The 16,389-nt window shown below is 29.4% G+C and overlaps 1 protein-coding gene across 1 annotated transcript in view; it reads right to left on the reverse strand.

Annotated features, from left to right (window-relative positions):
- kek2 (leucine-rich repeat, immunoglobulin-like domain-containing kekkon 2 protein) overlaps window positions 1-16,389 on the reverse strand; it is a 253,114-nt gene that overhangs the window by 66,238 nt on the left and 170,487 nt on the right. The window contains exon 4 of the mRNA XM_088267920.1: window positions 12,363-12,394. The gene's annotated coding sequence lies outside the window, so the exon portion shown is untranslated. The remainder of the gene's footprint in view (window positions 1-12,362; window positions 12,395-16,389) is intronic.

Consider the following 16,389-nt stretch of genomic DNA (forward strand, 5'->3'; position numbering starts at 1 on the left):
TATATAAATATATATATATATATATATATATATATATATATATATATATATATATATATATATATATATATATATATATATATATATATATATATATATATATATATATATATATATATATATATATATATATATATATATATATATATATATATATATATATATATAGATATGCTTTATAAATTATCAAAATTTATTTTTACTATTACACGCTATTTTATAGTAGTTTTTAGTGCATGAAAACACGTGTATCATTGATAACAATGATACGATAAAAAATATAAGATGTATTTAACAAGTATAATAGATAAATTTAACAATAAAAGTACTAACTTTAATAAAAGATGATGACAAGGTTCTTGTCGAAACCGGTAAGTTCAAGTGTACTAATAATAAAAAAGTTAAAACAATTTATAAAATATGCCACAAAGTATCTGCGAAAAAACATTCACGAAATAAAAGTACTGTTTTTGAATAGGTGAAGTTCGTTCGTTTCTCGGAAAAGAACGACATTGCATATCTAAAAGGTTCTTAAATCTCTAACTCCAGGACCAAATCGTGGTCCATTTTAATTCCGCCTTTCACAAGAGCGAACCGCACTCTGGTCTTATGTTAAACATCGCCGAAGGAATGCAGGAGTCGCCCACACACTTCCGTACAAGTGGCGTTATTAAGAACGGAATGTAATTGCACATTTCAGCGGTATTAAGGTTTTGTTCTCGGCGTTGCTGCCCCAAAAAATGTACCACTCTAAGTGTCGAGTTTTCTGCAAGTGCTCTCCCATTTTACATTTTCCAGATGGTAATACAGGAATAAAAATATTTGTATGATTTGGTTTACTGTTTGCCGGGGAGTGTGAAACCGCGCAGCTACCCTGGAACATATGCTCACATACATGTGTATATCCACGGCATAATGGGTTTCACTAATGGAAGGATAAAATTAGAAATGATTAATAATGAGCAGTGTTGGATACTCAATGGGAAGAAACGGTACATAGTTGATGGAAAATAACTGTATCTTAGCTCTATGTTATACAGCATGGGTCGGCAACCTTTTGTTGTAAAAGGGCCAAATATTTTTCATGGGGATCAGTGCGGGCCGCACTTGCAGTAGGTATACATACAATATTTATGTACAAATATTTTAGTTTTAAAAATAAAACGCTAAGTGTATATTTTAACGACATTTATTGTATTTAATAAAATCAATGAGATTCCCTTCGCTCCCTTTCTCGCTTCCTTTCACTCGATTGTGTATAATATCGTCCGTCATGTGCGTTGCGGCGAGAATCTCGCGGGCCGCACCAAGATGTCTCGCGGGCCGCATGCGGCCCGCGGGCCGCAGGTTGCCGACCTATGTTATACAGAAATGTATATTCTAACTTTTTCAAAACCGTACCATCATATCGTTTTCACAAAGAGGTAGGCAGAGAAAAAAGAACGCCACACCATGTATTTACGAACAGTCTGCGCCTCTTCCACATTGATGCATATCCTTCAATCCCAACTACTGAGCTGACCGCGCCCAAGTATTTGAAATACTAAAAAATGCGAGAAAAAATAGTAGGTACGCCAGACAAATCAGTCTTTGTATGCATCTCCTCATACATACCCGCCGACTATTACAATTTTTGATCTGACCACTTTCAAGCATTTGGAATACTTGATCATGCTAAAGTCCTACGTCTTCTGCTTCTATGTCCAACCTGATTCGCCTCATCAATTTGTTTTACTATTCTTGCTTCACTCATTTGATGCTCAAACCATCTCAACACACCTTTTTAAATTTTATCGATTAAACTTACTTATCACAAAGAAGTTAATTTTATATAAGAGAGGTACTCACATAGTTATTATAAGTATTCCTCAGGGACCATTATAAGATTGGACCATTTCTTGTGAGTATAAAACGAAAACCATGAATTTATTATATTTTAAGAAATACCTATGTTACCACATTAAGCTGTGTAACATACTAGAATCTTCGATTTGGTTTCATATGAGGTTAACGTTAATTTTATGGATGTATGTTTACCCTGTAATACTTTTACCCTAGATTGGGATTGGAATATTTAAGCTGACCTTATTTTGTTTTTATGAATCTTATTTACAGTCTAAACCCTGTTTATTTGAGATTTTATATATTCGAAGAAGTGAAAAATAACAATAAAATAAATTTATGAGGTGAAAGCGGTTAGTAATCGAAGCAGAAGAAGAGAACATAGCATGATTAAGTGCATATGCATTTTTACAGGCGCCGTGGCGTAGTTGGGTACACGCTTGACTGCGAAACTGGCGTCATGGGCTCAATTTCGTCAATCGCAAAATGAATTCAAGAAAGATTTATTTTCAATTGGTCTGGGTGGTTGTGATGTTTTTTTCACATTTACCTTCCCTACCCTTACTATCCTACCTGCAGACAAGCATCTAAAATAGACGCTTTGAAGGTTATTAAAAAAAAATATTTCAAATACTTGAATGTGGTAAGATCAGGAATCGAAATAATCGGCTGGTATGTATGAGGAGATGCGTGGATCTGAAAGAGGTGAAGATTGTTTGCAAAGACAATTGGTGTGGCGTTCTATTTTTCAACTGCAACATTTTGATTGTGTCCAAATACTTGTTCATACATTTCGATTATCTGCACTTAAGTGTTATTTTTTAACATGTATCTCATATAACAGATATCTCAACATAGATGAAGAATAATAATATAGAAGTGCATCACGAGATTGATCAATACATCTGTGGGTTCCAAAAATGTGAGTAGTGTGATTATCAATCATGGGTAAAATAAGTGAATGTTACACGTGTATAAAGTGATCACCTAACCAGCCTATGACAGGTCGTAAGCCCTGTAAACGCACAGACTTCCATATTCTACTTCTTCTTTTTTTTGCCTACCCCTGCGGAAAGCGGCGTAACGGTTAGTTAGTTAGTTATCTTTTTAAAAATCAACTTATATAATACTGTGGATGTTATAACTAAAATTAATTTATTCCCCAGTTCCTTTGAAGGTTTTTTAGCGGAATTAAATTTCAGATAAAACCGAGAGTTGATTAAATAAATATTGAAATGATTTATGCCTCTCGCCCCTAAAGCCGTGTAACCTTAACGAAGGCGTTTTCTTCTTCCTTGTTTTAAAATACACCATGTCCTCGAATCTGAAATTGAGGGCAGATTTTACTCTTACAGCTAATTAGGTTGAATATTAAAGACTCGATTTGAATATATTACGTGGAATGAACGATCGAAAGGTGAGCGTGAAGCCCATCCTCTCCAAAGCATAGTTAGATTATAAGGGAATCGAATTTGCACGGTAATTCAAAAATGGGGTCTTAATTTCTTTCAAGAGCGATTGTTTCACAGTCTTTATTGAAAACTTTTAACAGGTGGTGTTAATTTTTGGTCCAAGATTTTTCGTTCAAGCAACCTTGGCTAAAATAAATAATGAACATAGTTAACATAGCTTTACAAAGCTTTTTAAAATCAACATTGACGTCAATCGACCTCAAAATCAAGATCAATAATAAACATTTTAAATTTTAAAATTTTTTAAATTTCGGATAACACAAAACATCTCCCTACAAATGTGTTTTAAGAGAAATTGTCAACCAATGGTTCTAGATTCACCTATATTTTATTTAAATATACATACAAAAATCCATTTCTATAATTAAATTATATATATCCTACTTAAAACCTTTACAATAAATACCTTATTTGATATCTTTTAAGTAATAGTTCGCAAAGTCTCTCTTCTAGAGGATTGTCTGGGAAAGTAAATGTGAAAAAACATCACAAATACCCAGACCAATTTGAAATCCTTCTTGAATTTGTTTTGCAAACGGTAGGAATTAAGCCCATACGCCATTTTCATAGTCAATCGTCTACCCAATAATTCAACGGCATATATTCTTAAACTCATTCAATGTAAATTGATTTCATCTCAAAACAATGTGTACGAATAAAATCATAATTTTCAACACCTGCCTTGTTGTGCATTTAAAATAGAATTATGTCTGGACTTCCACTAGTCTGATGATAACAATTATGGCGAAATCCGTCCACTGGTCAAATAAAATAAAAGTGGAAAAAACTATATAATATTTATAAGGTTTTGTTTTATTTTATCAAGAACAATATTTTGGGTGTATTATTTGACACTCTCCTTATCGTTCATTCATCCATTCATCGTTTACTTTGTGTAACATCACTTTTATTAAAGTGGTATTACACAAAATGTACGATGAATGATAAGGAGAGTGTAATATTTCTATAACACAAAGTTAACAATGCTTTTAATAAACAAAATATATTATTTGTTTTAAACCGAGTAATTAATTAAATTTTATAAGCTCTTATATTATTGCAGAGAGGAATTTTAACAAGAAATGTCTACAAAAATATTAAAACAACAGTGTACGTAATTGATCTAGCAGATTTATTTAGGCTTTAAAATTATACCGACCTAAATTTTCCCCATCGCTGGCATTCTCCTAAAATCCTTAACCCTTAACCATTACAGCACCTCTGTAAAGAACAGTCCGGGAATATTCCCAGGTATTAAATTATTTTGCGGTTATTCCCTGCCGCGTGCTTTGGTGCGGCTATTTCGGTATGCCGCAGAGCAAGATGAGTATTCCACAATAGGCTTAGACGCTTCTCGACGCTTCTCGACGCTCCTCGACGCTTCCCGACGCCGCGCCGACGAGCTTAGTAATTTCCTTGTCAAATAAATATATCTCATTAAAATGCTCGCGTTGCCCTACTGATGATATCGACTATTTATATGATTTGTACAGACGTTTTGTTCAGACATTTCGTAATGGTACTGCATTTTTAATTATAATCCACCAACCACAGAAGAATTATAATTTTTTTGTTAATGTCCCTTTTAGTTAATATGTGTATGTGTATGTGGCCAATATCTGTTAATCTAGTATTTATTGTTCAGGTTGATTTGGGTATATATTTGGATAATTAAATTGTAATTTTGAGTAGGAAACTTCTATTTTAGCCGTTAGTGATTTATTTTTCTTCATTTTTGGATTGTATCAGAAAAAACATCCACTTACCTGTATCTCAAAAACTAGAGCTGATAGATAGATAAATATCAACACATTAAAAACATTAAAAATCAGTTATTAAATTTCCGGCACCAATTTTTTTTTCATTTTGTTGGCCAGTGTAATAAATGTTCGAATGGTAAATTTAAGAAAAAAATGTAATTGAATCAGATAAAATTAAGAAAGATATGTTAGTATGAAAAGAATGGTAAAACAAATATGTGATGCAAATAAATTGTCCGCCTCCGTGGTGTAGTGGTTACCGTGTTTAGCTACCGTGCTGGAGGTCCCGGGTTCAATTCCCAGGGGGGGGTGAAAATAAATATTAGTGATTTTACACTGTTATATTTATTTAATATTACCCTGGACTGTATCCTAAAGCGCAAGAGTTATCACCTGTAGGTAATGAACACGATAACACTGCGTTAATTCGATGCAGTGCCCTATGCACCACTGGGTGCGGATAAGGGTTATAAGTAAATAAATTTTAGAAATAAGAAGAAGATGAAATCTTAGAAAAACCAAAGCCAATATCGCATTACAATCCATTTCGTGTACGGTTAATATGTTCATTTTAAATCTTAAAAGGATATTTCAGTTCTGAAAGTATATAAATTGAACTTTTCAGTGGATTCTTATTCGCGTTTGATAAAGTTTGAATAAGTTAAAGTATCCAGTAACTTCTCCATACTGGTATCGAGGGAAATCTACATTTTGATAATACAATTTATTCCCTTTTAAAACTCCCCCAATTTCCTTATTGGTACATTGAATTTCCCCCAAAAATAATATTAAAAGAACTTTCTGAGATGATTTCTTTATTTTAGGACGTAATTCATGTGGTATACCTTAATACGACGAGTAAAAAATTGACTTAAAATTTAACAGAATAAATTTGAAAATTTCATGTTAGAAACGTAGAGCACCTGAAACTTTAAACAGATGTGGTCGTTTTTTGTTAAACATTTAAATAATTATTATTTATATTCAAAGCATTTACTTTGTGGTTAAACATTTTAATTGATATTAGTAATGTTAGTAAATAACCACTCACCGACTACTTCTGTCTACCGGTTTCGAGACGTACCCGTCTCTTCGTCAGGACATACACTACAATTTAACAATAATGATTGTTAAATTGTAGTGTATGTCCTGACGAAGAGACGGGTACGTCTCGAAACCGGTAGACAGAAGTAGTCGGTGAGTGGTTATTTACTAACATTACTAATATCAATTTAAATAATTTGTTAACAATATGTTTACGTAAATAAACCCAATCAAATTTAATTTTATATAATATAAGGATTTTATTCATTATTTTAAAATCTTTTGAAATTAATGTATCTATAAGTACTTACTGCGATTAATGTCCTTGCATCTCCTTTGAAAGTTTAATCAAGTCATGTTTGTCTGCTGTTATTTTTAGCACCTATTCAGGCTCTCACCCATAAGATGATTTCTTAGTTTGCTTTTTACAAGTTTCATGCTTCAAAAATATTGTTCTAATGAATACGTAGAGTCAGAGAGCTTCGTGTGGCTCCGGAGCCATACTTTGCAAACCATGATCTAACCAGTTCTCTACCTTAAGCGCGTTTACGCGCTCTACATTGCTCGCCAGGTCGGCCATATAAAATTAGCGTGTAAAATCACTATCTTTTTGCTTGTTTTTACTCTATGTATTTCAAGTGCTCATTTAAATAATGTAAAATATTGAACACATACATATTTAACACTAGATTAAACATATTTTAGTCTTTAAAATATCATATTTATTATTTAAGCTTATAATTTGACCAGATAATTTATGCCCATATTTCCATATTCTTCTTCATTTTTATGAGATGTCAAAAAATAATATGAAAATAACTCCTGTAATTGAAGATAATCCAGATTTTGTGAACAAGTATTTGGACACGCTCAAAATGTTGTTCTTTAAAATATCCTTTACATATACATATATACAAAAAAAAATGCGATGAACGAGCGTGATGGTTAGTTAGTTAGTTGGGAAAAGAGTGAATGGTTTCAATTTAAACCTTCCATTCATTTTGCGATATATTGTGAAGTAACCACTTAGAGCTAGATTAGTACTGAGATTTGCATTAAACGTTAAAGAGAAAGTTGTAAAACCGCTTCCTTTGTTTCGCACTAACGATAAGAATCTTTGTATCAAGTGTACAATGCTCCGAAGGTATTATACGAATTTTCCTTACCCCGTTTTATATAATGATGTAAAATAGTAAGAGATTCAACTTTGATTCCGTTAGTTTTGGTTTCCGAAGAAATTTCATTACCAGAAACTCATTCTTCTGGTTGGAAATTACGAGGGAACAAAATTAAACTCGCTCCTGAAATAGGTCAGAGAGAAGGAGATAATTTTACCGTTTCATATTACCCCTGTCAAGAATATAAAGTGTTTGAATAAATTTCTTCTTCTGCGAGTTGGGCGGTGTGCGTGCAAATATTACCGATTATTATCAGCGGAACGCCGTCACTACCGCCATTTTTCCAGGCAAATAATAAGATCGTTAGGCTATAAATCCAATTGTGAAGTTTCCTACATCTCGGACCTTCGTCCGTAGATAACGTCCGCCACTGGAGATAAAGGATTACTTCCTACTTTCTTACTGAGATTGAAATATTATTCAATCACGCGGAATTTCGGTTACATCACCGCTTTCCTATTCCAATTCTGATTTTACCAATCAATCAAATATTATTTTTTTCTTTATAAATAAAAATGTGAATCAACATTTTGGATGTCCAAATCCTCATTCACAAATCTGGATTTCTCCACTTAGGGGCTACTTTTATATTTTGACATTTCAACGTAGATGATGAAGAATATAGAAGTTTTATATTTTTAATCATGTTTTCAGGTGTCTCCCAGTAAGTAGAATAATTTGATAAGGGTCTTGCATACATTTTAAAATGGGATGTGCTAAAATAAAAAAAGCTTAATCAAATCAATCATAGATACTACTGCAAAATCTCACATGAAGTAAGGTATATTTTTAATAAGTCCTGAAATGTTTAGACTTCCATATTCTTTGATATAAAGAAAAATGACAGATATTTAATTTTTTCAGGTTTAAAATTCTAATCACACTTAAAATAGGTTTCCCATTCGTTTATGCATAAAAACATGGAATGCGGATTAGACGCGTGAGAGTGTACCGATAATTCATTTACAGTTTTTTGTCCACAGATGTGCTAAAAAAAAAAAAAATATATATATATATATATATATATATATATATATATATATATATATATATATATATATATATATATATATATATATATATATATATATATATATATATATATAATATATATATATATATATAAATATATATATGTATATTTATATATATATATATATATATATATATATATATATATATATAATATATATATATATATATATATATATATATATATATATATATATATATATATATATATATATATATATATATATATATATATATATATATATATATATATATATATATATATATATATATATATACATATGTGTGTGTGAATAAGGTTTTTGTTATGTAATAGTTAGCATATTTAAATATATATATATATATATATATATATATATATATATATATATATATATATATATATATATATATATATATATATATATATATATATATATATATATATAAATATATATATATATATATATATAAATATATATATGTATATTTATATATATATATATATATATATATATATATATATATATATAAATATATATATATATATATATATATATATATATATATATATATATATATATATATATATATATATATATATATATATATATATATATATATATATATATACATATGTGTGTGTGAATAAGGTTTTTGTTATGTAATAGTTAGCATATTTAAATAGAGTCTCGGGTTAGATTTTCAGAGAGGTTTAAATAATTATAAGTTATTTTCAATTCAAATATTGATTGTTTATACAAGAATCTGTAGGATGGGACTGATAATCTTAATTTCGTGTGATTGGTAATCAAGATAACATCAGGTCGACAGTGAATAAGTGCCCTATTATGCACCATTGCATACGGATAAGGGTGAGAAAATACGTGTCTAAACAGTGTTGTGAACTTTGTTGTATTTATAAAAATATACGGTTCGTTCCTGTGGTCTTCAAATACAATTTTAATGATATCTAATATTCTTCACTCTGAAACTAATCACGCATATTTTACCTGAAAAATCTTAAATATACTTTCCCGTATTAGTGCATTTGTGTGACTTTGGTATTTAGTACCTTCCTTTGTTCATTTTTTTTTGTAAATATTTTTTTAAAAATCCAAATATTTTTTTTCCCAAAAAAATTGCATTTTGTTCCTCGAAAATGAATACATTATTTATTTATATCTTACGATATTGGCTATAATACACGTATTTTTTTCGCCATATTGAACTCGTAAAATGACACAATATTGTAACTTTCTTTATTGTATTTTTATGACCATATAGACGATTAACTTTTTTTATGTTTAAGCTATAAATGCAATGATTAAAATACAACGCTCAGTTGAGATATAATAAACGTTATGCGATTTTGATGTTTATAGGTAAACTGAAATTGAAAGTGTACCCAATATTTTTAAAGTTGCTTGACCTTATTAAAGTACGTTGATTATATATTATCAAAAGATATTTTATGCCTCGTTATCATTTTTGGTGAAACCGTTATCATTTTCGCTACCGTGCTAAATGTCTCCGATTCAATTCACAAAGTATATAAATTTTTTTGGTGCCTTAAGAGCTGGGCTGATCACATTTCTTTCATATATTTAACGATCAGTGAAAATAAGGATTAGAAAAAAAAAGAAGAAGAAAAGAGTTTTCTATACTTATCACCTTGCCTTCGTGTAATAAACAATTGGGGTAAACAATTCAAAATATTATTGAATTTATTAAAAATGTAAATGATTTTTTTATAAAGTCTACTTTTCAAGTTTTCACTACCCACTTTAGACCCCACCCATTCTAAAATGGCCCAGCTTCATGTCCAAGGCAAACTTTTTTATATTTATTTTATCAAGGAATGTACGAATACCCATATGAAATTTATAACTTCACTGTTATTTGTCAATTAATAGCTTAAGATATAACATGTAAGAGAGATGGAAGTATTAATTCACGATTTAGCAGATGTACTCGACTTTAAGCACGCATACCCAATGCAGCTTAAATCTTAATGCTTTTGCAGCAAGATGTAAGTCTTAACTTCACCATAGTTTTAAACAAACTTGAAAGCTTAGGAAACAGCGCATGCGACCTGTGGTGACTACTGAGAATCACTATACGTATAACTTTGTCAAGATTGAATAAGTTGGAATAATAACACTACAACCACGGATGTTTTGAATAATCGAAATCGGATTATGAAGTTTCGGTGGTATTCCTATGATACCCTTAGATTGAGCTTTCCCTGGGTAAAAATAAGTTTAATCTGTAACCGAAACTTTAGTCTTTCGATGCATGGCATTTGAATACGAGGCAAAGACTTAAATCAAATTCTGCCCTGTACGAATACTCGAATCAAACAAATTTTATGAAGTTTCCGAATAAAAGATATTTAAAAAGTTTCTCACTTAAAAAAATTATTAGAAAGTTTTTGAATCCATCCAAAATCTTATTGTGAAAAGATTATTTTGACCTATTTTTTTTAAATCGCACTGTTAAATATTTTTGTTTTATTTTATTTAAATTTAAATTGAAAAAAACTTATGGGCCTGTTTACAAAATTTTATACATTGTTCACAGTTAAACGATCGATGATGTGTTAAATATTGTGAATTTTTTATAAAAAAAATTTAAAAAATCCTTTAATCAGATTTAAGTATGTTGCAAAATATTTATTTCATTTCAATATATTTTTTTTTGTAATGTTTCAATTATAAATCTATAATGATCTTTTCTTAGAATCCTAACTCCTTATCATACCCTTCCTTGCTTTTTTCTACCTCTTTCCCCTTAAAACTTTACGTGATCGTTGTCCCAGTTTTTTTTTTATGTTTATAGGTTTTTAATTTACATAAAATTACCATATTGCAATTAAATGATTATTCCTACAACAATTTATTGTAAAACGTGTTTTTTCATTTTGCATTTATATACAAACACTTTACAGCTGCGTAAGGTGCAAATCTTGAGCAGTATCAACCAATTTGTTAAAAGTTGATTGGAAGTCTTTGATTCTTATAAATTCGCTCGCCAACGTATTATTAAAATATACAACGTGTTTTATAAATAAATTATATGACATAAGCAACAATTTATCACTTAATAATGTCACATATTAAAAAAAAGCGTATGAAGACTCCTCCTGAGATATTCAAAACCATCTATGATCTACCTTTTATTTCATTTTGTGGATATTTCATATTCAAAGCATTGGAATATAAAATATCCATTAGGCAAAAATGTTCAATAAAATAAAGATATTTCAACGATAACATTTTCTCGTCCCGAAACCGGTATTAAGTTATTCTCTTCCAGATTTGAGATTGATATGTAAGCGCCAGGCTCTCATTTGCATCAAAAATAGAAAGAAAGTATTTTAATATTCGGTTTTTGCGAATTTCTCTTGGTGATTTAAATTTTTACGGTCATAATAATTTATTAGAAGTACCTCAAAACGCAATACCGTAAATTTAAGCACTATCTCAAATATGTAAACAGCATAAAGGTAATTTGACTTGCATTCTTTTTATTTATGACAACGTTGTTCTATTTTCAGATCCACTAAGAAAAAACACGGTTTTTTTAAATCTTCTTCTTTTAACCTCTATCTTATTAAATAGTGCAAGAGACACCGATGGCAATCGTTTGAATTCCGGTAAGAATTGTGTCATTATTAATATTATACGCTGCTTAAATTTAATCAATATGAATTCATTTTGAGAGAGAAATATTGTTAAATCATGGTTTTTAACTCCTGCTTTATTGTGAGTATAGAATTTTGTCTACCCTGATGGTAGTCTGGTGATGTCTGTTTTGATGAAACCCGGTCACCAATCAAATAAATAAAAGTGAAAAAAGTAATCCATCGAATTGAATTTATAGACAAAGCTGGAGTAAAAGGAGTTTGTCTATCAATTGATAACTCTTTTGAAAAAATTCCTTTCTACTGAGATATCTATATAAATCTTGAAAACAATGTCTCTAACGTTAAAACCATATTAATGTGTTCAAAATTTTAATTTTATTTAAAAAAATGTTCAATTTATACTTACTTTTTAAAGTCCCGTCCTTTCACACATCAAATCTGAAAAAGAAAAAAATAGTAAGATTTTTTTTATCCATCAGTTTTTATTTGCAAATCAGAAATGAAAATATCAACTTTATTTTTTTATTGTCATAAATATGTAAAATTAACATCTTTATTATAAAAGTAAATGTTTTTTCTTCTTTAAGCTCTTATCCGCAGCTCAATGGTGCATAGGGCACTGCATCATATATTATCTTGATCGTTAACACATGGAGGAAAGGTGATCAGCCCTCCACTCCAGCCGAAGGTAATATTGAATAAATATTTGAGTGAAAAATCACATATTTGTTTGACTCCCCCCCCCCCCTTGGGAATCGAACTCGGGACCCCGGAGAACGTGCAGACAACTACACTACGGAGGCGTACATTACTTACCTTAAAATACTATTATTCGTATAAAATAATTTTTAGGTACGCAAAAATATGTTTGTTCTAGAGAATAACATAAGAAGCCTTATTACGGAAGAACATAATACCGGAGTCAAATAAATTCATTTTTTACTGTCCGTATAAGAATTGAAGTCAGACAACTGCTCAATAATAATGAATGACCTTAGGGGTTAGTTACTCGCGTTTGGGGAGCTTCATTCTCTAAATTTTGTAAATTTCCTTCACAAACGTGTACGAGAAAAACAAACAGTCGGGATGGGCATCTTTTAATAAAATATTAACGATCTCAGCCGAATGAGAGCCCTATTTAAGAGTTAGTACATTTTCTTTAGAGAGCGTGCTTGTTGTCGAGTCTGCTAAATTCCATATTCCTTCAAAGATGTAAAAAAAAAGGTACCAAGCAAGACTTTGTAGTTTTGTTAAGAAAAATCCAAATAATTTAACTCATGAGTACCTCTATTGTTGATCACATTTTTCAACTTTCAATTAAGTAGCAGAATCAGCTTTCTTATGATTACACATTTTTTAATGTGATGTTTATTCACTTCGGTGCTTAACACATTTAGCATTAGTCTTGGTTTGCTTTGTGATATCATTACATCACTCCAATCGGTGCCCTGAATAATTACTATTGGATATCATAAGAAGTTTTACAAAAATATACATTCTAAAAAAAAAGATTCATCCTTTTTTATTTACATACATTTTATAATATAAATATCAACACATATATAAATTTTGGTTCTTAGTGTCAATGTTTTCTTAAAAATTGAGTAACTTTATTTTGGCCATTTCCTATTATACATAAAAAATGTCCTTATTTTCTTTGTAGTCAATCTTTTTTCTTAAAAAATAAATCGTACTCGATAAAATAAATAACAAGTTAAATATCATGCATTTATCGAACATGTCACAGTAAATTTTTAAGACACAGTGGTGTTTGCTATGTGAAATTAAAATTTAAAATGGATAGATGTTAGCACGAATCAACTTGTTTTGCTGAAATGTGATAGTTTTGCATTCAAAACTCTAAACTATTTCATACTTTTATTACTTACATAAAAAATAAACAACAGCAAAACATCTTTTCCAGATTAATTTTATCTTATCGGAGACCGGGTTTCGTCGTTACAGATATCATAAAATTATGTATGTTTTTTACAGATTGTAAGAAATAGTGATATATGAATTCAAAATGTATAGGTGCGGTACAAAGTGATTGCGGTATCAATAGTTAAAATTATTTTATTAAGATGAAAATGATCACAACAAATACATTTTATTATCGCTAATTAAAACTAAAATTATAAAGTTGAAGTTGTTGTTTCATGTACCGTCATAAAATAATTCGCTTTTGAAATTTCACAGATCTGCAAAATGAATTATATTCACAGGTGTTTTACGAGCACGTGTTGCCACAGTAGACATTGTTTCTCGTCTAGTTGGTTCTGGGTAATAATTTGCATATTTTACTATACCCCTCGCTGTCCGTATGTCGTTGTAGTTTACTTAGACAACCACCCCCTTCTCGAGTTATAGAGGATGGTAACATTCAACGTTGAGTTCTCCATTGGTGACCGAAGCTTCGAAATATATGTACATACAATACCTAGTAGCATTATACCCCGACTTACGCTTTTTTGACTTAAGCCATCTTCTCTTGTCCGCATGGTTTGTATTCTGAACATGCGGAGTATTCCTGTTTATACAATAATTAAAATATAATATAATCACAATTTTTCGAGCTATTCTCTCTTAGTTAAAGCTATTTTTTTTCTTGCTTACTCTCTTAGTTCTAATTTAAAAAATATATCGTTCACTTAGTAGTACTATAAAGTAAATAAAAGTTATATTTTTCGTTCATAACGAATTGCCAAAATGTCTCAATATATCAATTTATCATCAATGCATGAACACTGTTTACTTTGGTAAGTTACCTAAAGTAAGTGGTCTTAGAGGAAACTTTGTATACACGAGGTTAATAACGAGTATTTAGTTGAGTGTATACAAAACCACTAAGGAAACCTTAAATACTACTTATAACCTGAGTGCTCACTGGTTGGAATTTATTTTTGGTATTATTCACAACATTGATACGATGTCTTAGTATTTTATGATACTCGAAAGAAAGCTTCTGTTTCAATAACATGGATAAAATATATACTTTTTTTCATGACCCTCCTCGAAGCTCAAGATTGATCACCTTTACCTCATGTTACTAAAGATCAACTTCGCATTCCGTCAATGCATATTTTATATATGAATATATATATATATATATATATATATATATATATATATATATATATATATATATATATATATATATATATATATATATATATATATATATATATATATATATATATATATATATATATATACATATATATATATATATATATATATATATATATATATATATATATATATATATATATATATATATATATATATATATATATATATATATATATATATATATATATATATATATATATATATATATTTATATATGGTACACACAATACATAAATAAAGTTCCTATCATTCTTTGTTTTATTACAACTATTTTCTTTAATCACAATAACTAGTTAAAAAGAATCTATCGTGAGTGGTTTTCATTCCATTTTTCCTTTATCCACCCTGATACATTATATTATTATGCTTAAAAAATATCGGAAAGGTTTTTCATACGTAATATATAAGTATGTATGTTCATAATATAATATTATAAGAGGGGATTGGTATTTCTTGAAATATTTCTTCATAAAATCGCAAGAAAAAACAGCTAATATGAAACGAAGAACAAACAATAGGATACACATGTCGCTTTGGGTTTATTCGGCAGGTCTAGGAATTTAATGTCCCGTATTACGATATATTTATTAGAACTTCGTATCGTGGAAGGCTGCGTGGAAACTGAATTTGCCTTTTATCGATTTCCAATCGAAACTTGGCCTGGGGAATGTTTTTTCTTGCGTAGATATAACGTCGCAAGTATTTCGGTAGGGACAATAATACATACATAAAAAGCGCAATAAACTTTTTTAATAAAGGATAATAACAAAATTATACACCAGTCAAAAAAATATTCCAATGAAAACATTGCTTAGTATTCATAATATTAATTTCGTTTGGCTTGTAACGTTTTATATAAATTAATAATATTCATTTTAGGGCATCGTTGGTATCTTATGTGGCCTTTTTTCCTACTCAATAGTATTTTTCGGGTATTTTTAATAATATATTTCAGAAACAAAACCTAACAAATATCTCTTTACGTCAAAAGAACTTCGATTATTGTGTAAACTTATGATTGTACAATCTGCTTTCATTACCCATAAAGTCGTTTAATAATGAAAAAAAACTATTGATAAATGGAAAATGGATATGGATAGACCTGAAATAGATCACATCATACGGATTTAAATAAATAGTGATTGGTATTTTCCAAGAAACAAATAAATTATTGATACCCACAGAGGTTAAGATCTTAATTTTAAGTATGATTAAATTGTTTATAGATGCTATACATATTTAGCGAAATAAAAAATGTTAAATCATAAAAAGCGCTTTAAATATTGATTAAAATGGCTGAT

Source organism: Brachycentrus maculatus, unplaced genomic scaffold (assembly GCF_059751285.1).
Source record: "Brachycentrus maculatus isolate JH-2025_06_01 unplaced genomic scaffold, ASM5975128v1 h1tg000309l, whole genome shotgun sequence".
In the NCBI taxonomy this organism is placed as follows: Eukaryota; Metazoa; Arthropoda; class Insecta; order Trichoptera; family Brachycentridae; genus Brachycentrus; species Brachycentrus maculatus.